Source organism: Marmota marmota, unplaced genomic scaffold (genome assembly GCF_001458135.2).
Source record: "Marmota marmota marmota unplaced genomic scaffold, marMar, whole genome shotgun sequence".
Taxonomy (NCBI): domain Eukaryota; kingdom Metazoa; phylum Chordata; class Mammalia; order Rodentia; family Sciuridae; genus Marmota; species Marmota marmota.
Window position 1 is genome coordinate 9,418,545 of NW_026000016.1, and position 13,758 is coordinate 9,432,302.

The following is a 13,758-nucleotide window of genomic DNA, read 5'->3' on the forward strand; positions in this document are numbered from 1 at the left end:
TACTGTTATATAATTTTGGTGTAATACTACCTTTAATCTTAATGATCAAATTGATAAAAACTACAGTTCTAAATAACAACTTGAAATGCTTAACAGGAAGAGGTTAAAATCCTGAACAATTTTAAATTTTGCTTAAAAATTTATAGGTAGGAATTTATCTTAAGATTTAATTGTGATCGCCAAAAGAATAGCATCAAGGAGACAGCAGTGATGCAGTGAGAGGAAGTCAGGACCGCCACAGGTCGCTGTCCTCTGGCTTGGGTTAGAGGCTTAGAATGGGGCCAGTGGCCTGAAGTAGCCAGTGGGGAGGAATCAGCTGGAAATTTAAAATTTTTTTGAGGCAACATTGATTTCTACCATGGGTTTGTCACCCTCTACTCCTATTGTTCCTGTTCAGACCTCAAATGATTCAGATCATCGGACAGCATCCTCAAATTCAGGATGGCTGATGCATGAAGGGAAAATGAAAGGTTGTAGGAAGAGCACAGACCCTCTGGTCCAGCCTCTGAGAGCAAAGCATACTCTGCCTGCCCTCCAAGATCCTGCCTATGAGTACGTACAGGGTCCCATTGCCAGCTCTGCTGCTAAGAATAAGGAGAACATGAATCCTTCAAATCTGATACCACCACCTAACCAAACACCAGCTCCAGATCAACCCTTTGCACTGTCTACCGTCAGAGAGGAGTCATCCACTCCACGAGCAGATTCAGATAAAACACGGGTTTATCCTTCCTAACAGATGCTCAGGAATGCAATGTTAAGGAAAGAGTGGAAGTGGAAGGATGAGGATACTAATCAGAAAGATACATGTAATACCATCAGAATTCACAGTCAGAACAATGCACAGGCGTGGAGGGAGATTTTGAAGTGTCCTTGTGGTCCATTGTTGATCTGATTTGAAGGGAAAGCAAAAGACTATTCACCAAAGGCAAGAATTCGTTCCTGGATGGAGTATGAGTTGCCTTTCGACAGGCATGATTGGATCATCGACGTTTGTGGCATACAAGTTACATATGTGATTGAGTATTACAAGGGGGGCCAAGTCATTAAGGGCTACCCGTTCGCCGTCCTGGATGGCCACCCCACCTTGGATTTGCTTTCAGCAGTATGGGACAGAATGAAGATTGCTTGGTGGCACTGGGCATCATAAGCACTGTTTTGTTTGTTATGCAAAGCTTAAACTATTTTGTTTCTGAGAGATACATTGAACCATTTTCCCAAAACTGAATTGCACTCATGATGTAAAGGGAACTTGAAGTGGGTAATCACACTTTGTCCTTCACTTAGCCAAGGAACCATGCTCTGTTTAGTCTTGAGGTGCATTTTGTCTTGCAGTTTATAGCAGATTGTTTTAAGTTTTCTTCCCATTTGGTGTAAGTAAGAGGCATTCCTCAGTTTGACCTTTAACTGCAATATTGCCTGTGTATTCATCTAGAAAACTGAGGTGAGGAAAGCTGCGTTTTTCTTACTGATTTCTCAGGAAATTTGAGAGGTAAAACCTAAAGTCAGTGTGATACTCCTGAGCTTTTACCTGGTCAAATCTTTTAACTAAAATAGTTTATTATAAATAAGCAATATCTTTGTAAAAATAGATCATCATTTCTGAAGTCCCTACAATTTAGTAGTGACACTGAACAAGATGCAAAGCCACACCCTTGTACTCAGCAAGACTAAGGTGTGACTTGGTTCTCTAAATTCTCATTAATATGCATTTTTCATACTGGGAACTTGTTTAAAAAAAGTTTCAACCCATCATGAGGTTCTGATGCATATTCTTTGAAACATGTATTTTCATTTTAAAAATATTTCTGTTCTGATATATAACTCTGCTCCCTCAAAACAGTTCTCCTCATTGTCCCTGGTATTTCAGCTTATCCCAATGTTGAGTCCCATTCCCTCTTCTATTGGGAACTCCCCCCACCCCTATTGGCCTAACCCAAATTTAAAAGCCTGGCTCAAGTCACAGTACCAGTGATTATATTTTGCTGAGTATTAATATTTACAAGAAGAATATTTTCTGAGATGTAGTATGTTTGCATCAATTCATTGTCTCAATTTTTATGTTTTAAGGAGGCTCTAAGATTGTTGTTGAAATTCTTGTATCAATAACCCCAAAACTGGTTGTTCTAATTATACCAGCATGTTACAAATGACTGTTTTTTTAAACTGTTAATAATATTAAATCCTTTAATTTATCCTAAAAAAACACAAAAAAATACAACAACAACAAAAATAATGGCATCTATCGCTTCCTAATTGAAAGACAAGGAGAAGAAAAAGAAAGATCAAAAACTTTTTTCAATCCAATAGAAAATAGCAAAGGAGAAAAGTGCAAAGGATACAGTATTAAAATTGTAACTGTTAGCAATATATACAGTATGTCAGCAATCATAATAAATATGCGTGGATTAAACTAGGAGCTGGCAAAGGACCAACTTTTCTGTAAAAGTTGATTATAAATATTTTAGGCATTTTAAATCACATACAGTTTTTGCAACCCTTTAAAAATGTAAAAACCATTCTTTGCTTGCAGGCCATATAAAAACTGGTTTCAGGCCAGATTTGGCCTATGGGAGTAATTGGTCAACCTCTGGATTAAACTTTTAAAAGAAAAAAATTTCCAGGTTGATTTTTTTTTAAAAGTGAACTATGTACTTCTCACAAAACAAGAGGAGAAAATATATAAAAATTATAATGAAAAGTGGGAAATGATACATATGACCTTATTAACCAAAGGAAAGTTAGACTTCTTGGGTTGGTTCTCCCAAAAGCACAAATTGGGAAAACAATGCAAGGGCAGATAGTTTATTCAAAAGGTGATCCCAGGAAACACCAGCAGGGAAGTGGAGACGTGATAAAAGGAAGGGAAGAAAGTCAGTTAGAGATGTGTTATCAAGCCAGCTACCACTGTGGAAACGGGTGCTTAGTCCCACTGAGGAACATTGGGAGACTGAGGAGAACATGCCTCAGGGTATCCACTGGCAGCACAATGAAGCTTGAGTGTTTATCAATCAGTTACTTAAGTTACTTATTGTTCTCTTCTGCGATACTATAGAATGTACCCTTGCCTACAAGTAATGGGTTCCAGTCATTTTTTTCTATTATAAAACATAAAATTAATAAGCTTTATCTAATAGTTTTACATAGAAGACTGTGTCTGCACTCATAGAAAATATATATTCTTTTCAAGAACCATAAAATACTTTAAAATATTGGTCATGAATTAAATAATGAAGTAAAACAATAAGTTTTAAGGAATTGTTAAATATAGAAAATTTTTATGACAAGAATAAGTTTAGCTTCAAATCAACCATGAAAGGTCAGGAAACATGTTTGGAAACTTAAATTGTTAAAGAAGAAATCATACTAGAAACTACACTTAACACTAAACAGCAATGAATGCACTACATAAGAAACAACTAAAGTTAGAGGTTAATTTACAACACAAAATGCCTTTTTAAGAAATAAAATATATTGCCAGGCCCAGTAGCACACACCTGTAATCCCAGTGCCTTAGGAGGCTGAGACAGGAGGATCAAGAGTTCAAAGTCAGCCTAGGCAAAAGTGAGGCACTAAGCAACTCAGTGAGACCCTGCCTCTAAATAAAATACAAAATAGGGCTGGGGATGTGACTCAGCAGTCAAGTGCCCCTGAGTTCAATCCCTGGTACACACACACACACACACACACACACACCCAAAACAAGAAATAAAATATATTAAAAATAAGTGATTGGATTATCCTATTTTGTCCCATTATTCCAGATGTGAAACACCTATAAAAACTTAGAAGTAGTACATATAATTATATAATATGATATGATTATACAATAAGAACAATAATATAATATGACAAATATATTAACTAATATAATTATATATAAGCTCTAGATTGTGATTTCTAACATATTTTAATAAAACACTGTCAATTTTATTGAAATATTACCAGAATTGAAAACTTGGGGCTTAATGGGTTAAAAATCTAGAAAATGGAAGAGCAAGCAAGTCCAAGAAATGTAGGAGAAGAGAACTCGTAAAGAACAGAAATTAATTAAATAAAAGCAAAGGAATAGAAGAGGGTATAAACAAAACCAAAACCCATTATCTGGAAACAATGAATAAAAAAGATCATGAAATTGAGAAGGAGAGAGGAGGGGTCGGAAAGGGGAGGAAATGTAGAATGAATTTTTAAAAACCATGCTAGGGGCATGTATAAATATACCACAAGGAATTCCACATTTATGTATAAGTAGAAAGAACCAATCAAAAATAAATCAGTAGCAGAAGAAGAATGGGGAGAGAAAGGAGGGGAAGTAAGAGGGAGGAAACGTGAACTGAAATCCAATTCCATGCATGTATGATTTTCTTGGGATGAATCCAACTACTATGATACTCTAATAAAAAAGTTAAATTAATAAACCAGTAACTTGCAACAACTTTTAAAAATCACCAAAAAAGACAAAAGGCACACATTTCTAGTAATAGCATCCAAATAGGTGAATCTAATGGAGAAAATTATGTTGTATGCATTATAAATGTCCAAATGAATCTCACTATTAGGATAACGATAATGCATTAATAAAAACATTAATAAAGGGGGATTTACTGCAGTCTTCTTTTAAGTCAAAAAAGATTACTTATGAACAAATTTAAGCCCCAAACTTAAAAATATAGATAAAATAAATTATTTATTTAAAATTGTATCACAAAAGTTAATGAAAAATTGGAGAACACAAATTGTCTAATAGTTGGTAAAGAAATTAGATCAGTGATTAAAACTGTCTTTTCCACCCAAAATTTACCAGGCACTAATGATTTTACTGCCATGTTTTACTTTCAAGTTACAGATAATCTCTGACTTATATACATTATTTCAGGGAATGGGAAAATAGGAAAATCCATATAGCTTCAAACTAAGTGTAATCTTGAGATCAGAAAAAAATACAACTATAGACTCATTTTGTTGATAAACCCAAATATGATGCATTCTTAATCAACATTTACATTTAGAATGCACTACATTTGGGCTTCAAAAATTGTGTATGTTCATGTTGGGTTCCTCGCAGGAAAGGAAAAATGGTTTCAGGCAGGGATTCCAATATACTACCTTATGAAATTAACAAGAATGTTATTATTACCCCAGTAACTCCAGAAAAAGTGTTTGATTAAAAACTCATAATTCATTATCATTTTTTAAAAATAGTCATTTTTTAGTTGTACACAATATCTTTATTTTATTTATTTATTTTTATGTGGTACTGAGGATTGAACCCAGGCCTCCCATGTGCTAGGCAAGTGCTCTACCACTGAGCCACAACCCCAGCTCTCATGATTTTTTAAGAAATCAACTAACTAGGGATAGAAGTGAACTTTTCATAACTGAGATTTACAGCCTAAAGTAATCATGTTTATTGACAGGACTTGATCATCAAAGTCAAGGAGAAGATATATTTTATATCACCACTGTACTCAATAATGCACTAGGTGTTCTACTCTTAATGCACAATCGAATAAAACAAACACCTAAGCAGTATGAAAACTGGGAAGAAATGTGAGGCATATTTATATATACACAAAATCTAAGAGATAATATTACTTCTGATAATGAAACAATATAAAATGTAAAGATCAGTTTGTGAGGTGGTTCATATTTTTGGATATAAAGCTGAACATAATCAATAAAACTCCAAACAATCAGGAAAGTAATACAAAAACCAGACTTTTTATAACAATCACAAAAACAGTAAATCCCCTAAGGATAAATCCAATGAAAATGTACAAGATAATTTAAAAGAATATAAAGTATCATTAAAATGAAGAAAATCCCAAATAAATGAAGAAATTCTGAATAAAAATATGTTTTTGGATAAGAAGGCTCAGTAAAGCAAATATAAACATTATCTCCAAATTGATTTTTAAAGTAAATGCAGTTCCATTTTAAAGTCCATAAGAATTTTATGTAGAACTTGAAAAATATCCTTAATATTCATGTTAGACAAAAGGAAAAGAATAGCCAATTTGTTTTAAGAGTTGAACTAGGTGAAGAAGGAATCAATAATTTTTGTAAAATTACAATAATCAATACAGTGTAATTTTGGCATTGAAACAGGCAATATGACAAGCAGAACACAATACAAATCTCAGTCCTTGGATACAGGGAAAGTTAAGGTTTATTTGTATTATAGATCGGCAATGTAATCAAACTATGGAAGAATGATTAATTATCCATGTGAAAAAAATAACATTTAATTTTTACCTCATTTCCCAGGCTGGATTCAAAACTAAATGTGTACAGCAATATTTCAAAAAACTTTGAAAATAGCACAGGAGAACATCCTTAAGACACAAGGGTGGGCAGAGAGAAAGTTCTTAATATATGAAAGAAGTTAAGGAAAGAATTGATAAATTTAGGTTCATTAAAATGTAAAAGTAGAATTCATCCAAATTCTAGATAGGGAAGAGGGGTGGGAGGGAAAGGGAGGGGACAGGGGATTAGCAAGGGCAGTGGAATGTGGTGGACTTCATTATCCAAAGTACATGTATGAAGACTCCAATTAGGTGGCAACCTACTTTATATATAAACAGAGATATGAAAAACTATGGTATATATGTGTAATAAGAATTGTAATGCAAAAAAATCCCCAAAGTACATATATAAAGGCATGAATTGGCGTGAACAGACTCTATATACAAAGATATGAAAATATGCAATAAGAATTGTAATGCATTCCACTGTCATGTATTTAAAAAAATAAAATCAACAAAACTAAAAAAAGAGAATGGTGTGACTCTACTTTGTGTTCAACCAGAGACATGAAAAATTGTGCTCCATTTGTGTAATATGAATTGATTTGCTTTCTGCTATCATATATAACAAATTAGAATAAATAAAAAAAATTAAAAAGAAAAAATGTGAAACTATAAAAAGGTAATATAAATAACATTGAGGTAAAGCATAAAGCTATTTACAATGTACATACCTGACAAAGGATTAATTGCTAATGTATATAATGACGGCCTACAAATTAACAAAGAAATAGCTCAATAAAAACTAAGCAAAGTTATGTTGGATGACAGCTTATAAAAGAGAATTGCCTAAAAACTAGTAAACATATGAAAAATGGTTCAAATTTTCTGGTTGTCAGAGATATTTAAAATAATAGTAAGCTCTTACTCACATCATGAGATTAGAAAAGTATTCAAAGCCTGAAAATACCAAATGGTGTCTTGAATGTGAAGTAAGGAGAGTTCTCAAATATTTCTGTTGGAGACGTTCATTTATACAAAATATTTGGAGAATAGTTTGACAATATCTAATAAAGACAAAACTATAGAGGCTAGGGTTCTAGCTCAGTTGTAGAGTGCTTGCCTAGCACATGTGAGGCACTAGGTTTGATCCTCAGCACCACATAAAAATAAATAAATAAAATAAAAATATTGTGTTCATCTACAACTAAAAAATAATTTTTGAAAAGACAAAACTATCTATTGATGCACTAACATGCATCAGCATTAAGCCCTAGACAGGGATCCTTACTAGAGGAACATTTTCAGACTGTCATGCAAGGGAATTTTCATAGGAATGTTCATTGTAGTGGTTCTAGTAATGGTAAAAATCTCAAACCATTTGAATGTCAATCAAGAGAAGAATACACAAACTGTGATACATGCAAGCAAAAATGAATATTATATGACTTAAAATGAATTGGAGCCATAGGTATCAATATGGGCTGACATAAAAAATCATAATATAGAAGGAAAAAGTTGTGAAATGATATGTAAATATGATGCCATTTATATAAAGTTAATCTTTCAAAATGATGATGCTGCCTATTATGGAGATCCCCACATATGTAGTATATCAGCTCATTTTGTGTTGCTATAACAAAATACCTGATGCTGGGTAACTTATGGAATAAAGAGTTTTATTTGGTTCAGGATTCTGGTGTCCAAAGGGTGTAAACAGGACAATGCTGACATTCTGGTAAGGACCCCTTTGGCTGTGTCATAACATGGTAGAAAAGCAGAAAAGGAGACAGCTGTGTAAAGAAGACAAGAACCTGGAGCAGCACACTTTATAATAATCTGCTCTCAAGATAAGCATTAATTCACTCATGCTCATAGGGTGGAACCCCCTAATTACCTTTCACTGGGTCCACCACCTCAACACTGCTCTACAGAGGACCAAGCTTCCACCACATGAGCCTTTTGGGGACAAACCACATTTAAACTATAGGACACAGTAAAGTACAAAAATTTACGTGGAACACCAAATGATTGAGAGCAACTATCATTCAGAGAAGAGAGAAGTGCATAGGATCCAGGGAGGATTCTAGGGAATGACAACTTACTTATCTGTGATATTTAAAACTTTTGTTATCAAAGACACTATCAACAGAGCAAAAAGGAAACATAGAATGAAAAGAAATATTTGCAAAAAATGTATTTGATAAGTGATTAATACCAAAGTATATAAAGAACTCTTGAACCCCCCCACCACCCCCCCCCAAAAAAAACACCAAAAAAAACCTTGATTCAAGAAAGACAAAGAACTTAAGGAGTTATTTTTCCAATGAAGATTTACAAATGACAATAAACACATGAAAAGATGCACAACATCCCTAGTCAATATGGAAATGCAAATCAAAACCATAATAAGATACCACCTCATATCCATGTGGATGACTGCTATTAAAAATTAGAAAATATCAAGTGTTATCAAGGATTTGCAGTCATTGGAAGCCTTATGTACTGTTGGTGAAATGTAAAGAGTACAGCCACAGTCGGTAAAAAGTATGGTGATTAAAAAAAAAAATACCACACAATCCAGGAATTCTGCCTCTGAGTGTATGTCCCCAAAGGATTGAAAACAGATTCATGAAGAGACATTTGTCACTCATATTTGTTGCAGCATTATTTAGAATGACTTGTACATGGAGGCAAACCAGATATCCATTGAGAGATGAATGGATATGCAAAATGTGGTGTATACATATGATGGAATACCACACAGAATCCAAGAATCAAGGAGGAAGGGATTTCTAATGTATACTGCAACACGGGTGAGTCTGGAGGACATTATGATATGTGAAAACAGCCAGTCACAAAGAGACAGATACTGGCATACCTTGAGTAGTCAAAAACATAGACACAGAAAGAAGAATAGTGTTTATCAGGGACTGACGGGAGCAAGGGAATGAGCAGTTATTGTTTAATGAGTCTAGAGTTTCAGTTTTGCAAGATGAAACAAAGTCTGGAGGTAAGTAGTAGTAGTGATGGTTGCCACCAACTACAACAATACAAATTCACTTAATACCAATAGATTCTATTCTGGGAAAAAAATGGTTAAGATGGTAAATTTTATATGTGTATTTTACCACAATAAAGAAAACTGGGGAAATAAACTAAAGGTATAAGGGCCAAGGAAGTTTTGAATGTATGCAAGAGATTAGTTGAAGCAATGGGCCATGGAATCCAAGATGCATTAGGTAAGTGCCAAAAAATGGGAGCGAGGCATGGAGAGGTGAGTTAATACACAGCAAGTGAACAGACAGCAGGCAAGCTGGACAGACAGATGGGAGAGGTTTGAAGTGGTGACAGTTTGGAGTGAGCATTATCATCCACTTAGTGAGATGCCATGATGCTTTCCCATTTCAAAAGGTAGTTCTAGTTCATGCATTTCAGTATAGTAGTCCATTTTATAGATGTATCATAATTAAGCCAATCCCTTACAGATTGGTAAATATGTATGTGTGTATAGGCAGGTAGATAGATTAGTGTTATTTTAAATCATAGTAAGAAATACTCCAGCTTATTTAATAATGAATTATAATCCTCACAGAAATTCTCACCAAGAAGTTTTTGGCCTTCTTAAGACCAGTGGAAGAACCTCAAGACCAAAGCCACCAACTGTTGCCCTCTCTAAGGAGAAGCACAACGGTAACTACCCTTGAGGTGGACATCCTGGAACTTGTCTGCACGCACAATCATATAGGGACAAGAGCTCAGGTCATTCCAACTTATCCATTAATGTAGATGGTTTACTTAATGCAACAAAAATTACTGAGCAGTCTTCCTGTGAAAAGAACTCTCTCAGGAACTGGAAATGTAAAAATGCTCTTGAATATAGTGTGCATAATTAGATGCATACATAAATCTTATAATAGAGAGTAAAAAGCAGAAGCAGATTTTCCATGAAGTGAATGGAGCTCAAGTAACAGTGTCCCTCACTTAATATGGGCTCCTTTCAATGCTCAGGGGGAACCCTAGAAATATATTTATGTAGTCATACATTTTTGTAACATTTGCATAATCGAGATTATTTTTTTAAAAAATTGCAATTAGTTAAACTGCTGTCTTTCGCCAGTGACTTTCCTAGTGTTGGAATGCCCACGGACATTTTTGAGTTCTAGCAAAGAAGTTGTATTGAAAGTCACTTTGATTGAGCTTATTGAAATATATATATATATATATATATATATATATATATATATATATATATATATATATATATATGGCTCATAGATATTTCATTGTCAAATAAAGTTATTAACAAAGGCAAAAATAAGTAAGTGTAGGAGGACACACAGGGTTTGAAGTGTATGGGGCCAGAAGCTAGTCTGTTGAAAATCCTTCTAATCAGTCACATAAAACTAAACAGAGAGTTTGGTTCCCATGAGCATCTGATTAAAACAGAAGTCACTGAAGTCAGGAACAACACTGTCTAAACAGTAATACATGCACTGTACATATTTTTTTACTTTGTTAGTAATTCTGCAAAATAGGTTTTCAGGGTAAAATCTTGTGGCAGTACTACAAAGAGTAAGTACCTCTGTTCCATGAATTGTATGCTTTATTCATCCCAATTACAAGCAATAAGAAAATTATGGACAATCCTTACATAATATGAATTATCTTTCCAACTTCTAAACAAAAAATACTACCATTAAAGGCCAAAGGTATGGTGGTGCATGCCTGTAATCCCAGTGGCTCAGGAGGTTGAGGCAAAGTCAGCCTGAATAACTTAGCAAAGTTCTAAGCAACTTCATGAGACCCTGTCTCAGAATAAAAATAAGAAAAGCATGGGGGATGTGACTTAGTGGTTAACTGCCCCTGAGTTCAATTTCTAGTACAAAAAAAAAAATAATACTGTTAAGTAACTGTGATGGGTAGTTAATCTTATTTTTCTAGAGTGTATATTTTTTATATTTTAACTTTTTAAAACTTCATTTTTGTTGTAATTCTTATTCTAAATAAATATCCATCTTCATATCTATTTTGGTATCAATCACTTCAATTATTTCTCCTAAAGAGGTTTTCCCTAACTGCTTCAGCTTCAGGCCCCACAGAGTCTGTATGTACCCCATACAAAGTAATGATTGGAACAAGAGAGAAACACACGGGGTGAGGGGTGGGGGCAATAGGAGTTCTAAGAAGGAAGAAATTATCAACAACAATGATGATCAAGGAAAGGTTTCGGCTAAGCTATGATCCACTGGAAAATTTTTAATTCAGAGATATGGTGAATGATTTTTTAAATGAAGAAAGTAATTCTTCATAACTTAAATTTCTATACCTGGAACTACCCAAATACTCTCAGTTTGTTATTGACAAATCCTCTTTTCTGCAGTTACATCCTTTCTGATACAATTTCTAACATCCTTGTCTGCTGATATCTTGCAGACATAGGTTCACATAACAAACAAGTGTGAAGCTGATGGGTGTTCTCCTATCAAACCAGGAGAAATAAGACACTGTGTAATGCAGTCCAGGCCCTATTACACGAGTTATGTGGAGACAAACAAACTTCCTTTCCCACTCTTCAATTATGGTAGAATTGGTGAGTTGGAGTCAGAGAACATCCTATTTTTAAGTTTAATGCTGGACTCACCTTCATTCATTCATGAGAATTCATGAGAAGGAATCAATCAAATATTACATTTAGGGGCCAAGAAGAGTTTCTCCTGTGAAGCAGTATTGCCTAAGTTCCATTATGTTACAGCAATAACTTGTACGGTTGTGTGTGTGTGTTAGAGAGAAAGAGGAAGAAAGAAAAAAAAAACAAAGGGAGAGAGAGGGAAAGAGAGACAGAGACACAGAGAGAGAGAGAGAGAGAGAGAGAGAGAGAGAGAGACAGAGAGACAGGACTGAGAGACAGATTGAAACCAATCATGCCCTGAGAAGCGGGGAGGTCTCCAAAGGAAGTGATGGTGCTCCGCGTCTGCAGTTACTTCCTTCCCCATCTGGGACTACTACTCTGTTAGCAGGCTCACCCTCCCGGGGTCTGCTGACTCATTGGGCAGTTCAAGGGGCCCTGGACTTGGATGACTCAGCATTGAGTAAGCTTATTACCAACCAAGCTGACCTCAGCTGGGAAGAGAGCATCAGGAGGAGCAGGGTCAGTGCTGGGGATCTGAAAAACAAGACTGGAGACAGGTGGGAACAACTGAGGAGTTGCTCAGTCATGAACGGAAGAGCTGAGAGCCATAACTCCTAGAGCTGGGAATACGGGAGCAGTCAATCCTGAGAAGGACAGCCTGATTGCCAGGGTGGATACTCTAGGGCCTGCCGAATATCAGCAGTGCCCTTGTCATCTGACCAGTCGTGGCTAACCTCAGATAGAGTGACTGGGCTTCCGCTTGGTGCTCATGACTGAGCTCCTGCTTTCCACTCACTCCTGACTTGGTGTTCCAGGCGTCTCAAGATTGCTGGCAGAACTCTGGATTTCTGAGGCTAGGATGTCCCATGTCACCTCTTTCCAGCCAGGGATTGTTGTATGTTATCCTGCCTAGACTCCTATACCTGTGTTTTGCCAGCCTCTCCAGGCTTCCTCTACTTGAATAACTTCAGATGGAAACAGAACACACACAGTTAACAAACCTTTCCAAGTGTCAAACTCTGTGTACAGACTGTAATATTCACTATTAATGCAATTTTTTCTTTTACAACTCTCCTCTAAGACAGGTATAATTAGCCATTTTACAGGTTAAGGAAACAGACTAAGAGGCTGTACCTTAATAGGTCACACAAATGCCCATCTTTGCTCTGGTTTTATTCCTTTGTAGCCTGCATTCATGAAATGTGATTTTCTTGCCATTCTTCAGAACTGGGGATAATAATATTTAAAGGATAATTTCAAGAATTAAATAAAATCCTTAATATGGAAATGCCTAGCATGTGGTAAATACTTAACAAATAGCAAAATTTCAAAAAATTCATCCTATCCTGTCTTCTGTTTAGAATATCTGGCTCCCCTGATGGAATCTGGGCCTGGTACATGTCTAATACAGCACCAGGGTACATAGTATGTTATAGTAAATGTTGGATGGAATAATTAATAAAGTATCAATGGAAGCATTAACTTTCACTTAAAGGGTCTGCAAGTGTATCTCAGTGAAGTGCCCACTTAGCATGCACAAGGCCCTGAGTTCATTCTCCAATACACACAAACACATACACACACACACATACACACACACACACACACACACACCATTTAGGATTTGTGAAAAACCTGTTTGGGGTCTATTATTCCAGATCTTCTCTTTTGCTAGATTTATCTGCAATTGAATCTCTTCAGTTCACCAACCTCCCCCACAGCCCCACACCCCCTGTCTACAAGAACACAAGTCTCTGTTTTGCATGTGCCTGGCTGAGGCATCTCAGGCTCTCCCAGCTTGCCAGTACCTTTACCTTCCAAGCCACAACCCTGAGATTCTGGGCTAAGGAGGCCAGGGTGAGTCGACGCTTATGTGAAGTT

General features: G+C 35.7%; 1 pseudogene; it reads left to right on the forward strand.

The window, feature by feature from the left end:
- Positions 1-358: 358 nt before the first annotated feature.
- LOC107140246 lies at positions 359-1,150 on the forward strand (annotated as a pseudogene).
- The last annotated feature ends 12,608 nt before the right edge of the window (positions 1,151-13,758 follow it).